Source organism: Macrobrachium nipponense, chromosome 4 (assembly GCF_015104395.2).
Source record: "Macrobrachium nipponense isolate FS-2020 chromosome 4, ASM1510439v2, whole genome shotgun sequence".
Lineage (NCBI taxonomy): Eukaryota > Metazoa > Arthropoda > Malacostraca > Decapoda > Palaemonidae > Macrobrachium > Macrobrachium nipponense.
The window spans coordinates 105,410,676-105,411,630 of NC_061100.1; the positions used below are offsets into that span (position 1 = coordinate 105,410,676).

Here is a 955-nt window from a genome sequence, read left to right on the forward strand (position 1 = left end):
TAAGCAATTCCAAACCAGCTTTCTTGGTACGAACCAAAGAATGACTAGTAATATCCAATGTCATACGAAGAGAATCATTAAAAGAAAAAGAAAAAAACAGATATAAGTTCAGAGAACCTGAGTTTGGGACCTGTCGAAAACCCATTCATTGACAGTCAATATTTACATTGGTGCTGTTAGAGGAACAAAAAAGTTGTCCATGAAACTGTCTAACAGTTTCTTTTAGGGTGAGGTGCAAGGGTGACAGCCAAGGGGGAACTGATGGTGGGGGCGGGAGGGGGCTTCCACCCCTCTTCTCCACTGTCCCCCTCCCCCTTGTACCTACCACCTCCTCCTACTCCTTCTACCACCTCCTCCTCCTACTCCTTCTACCACCTCCTCCTCCTACTCCTTCTACCACCTCCTCCTCCTACTCCTTCTACCACCTCCTGCAGCAATTGTGCCCAAAACTCGCCAGCAAAAAGAACCCAGCCGGAAGAAACTGGAAAATTGAGTGACCTACTAGAAGGAGATATGCTTGTTTTTGCCAAGGTCTCTCCTCAACTGACTATTTAAAGGGAGGCGCTCTAGCTTGACCGGCATCATTCCTCCTCACCTCCTCGCCTAAGAGACATTAAGCCAACGGTAAGGAAGAGAGACACACACACACGAGACTTCGGAATTGTCGTTCTCTTTTGCATTGGTTGGGCACTGCTGTTTCTCTCCTCAAGGACGTGTTTCGAAGTGATTTAGTGAGATAGCCTGTATGTTAGTTGGATTGTGAAATACTTCAGTGACAGAAAGGTAGACTCTCTCTCTCTCTCTCTCTCTCTCTCTCTCTCTCTCTCTCTCTCTCTCTCTCTCTCTCCATATACTGCATATCAAGGGTGCATTTCAAAGTGAGTGAGTAGACTATGTTAGATGGATTGTGAAATACTTAAGTGACATGAAGGTAGATTCTCTCTCTCTCTCTCTC

General features: G+C 45.9%; 1 protein-coding gene across 1 annotated transcript in view; it reads left to right on the forward strand.

Annotated features, from left to right (window-relative positions):
• Positions 1 to 467: 467 nt before the first annotated feature.
• The window catches only part of LOC135211051 (uncharacterized), a 7,860-nt gene continuing 7,372 nt past the window's right edge, over positions 468 to 955 (forward strand). The window contains exon 1 of the mRNA XM_064244108.1: positions 468 to 624. The gene's annotated coding sequence lies outside the window, so the exon portion shown is untranslated. The remainder of the gene's footprint in view (positions 625 to 955) is intronic.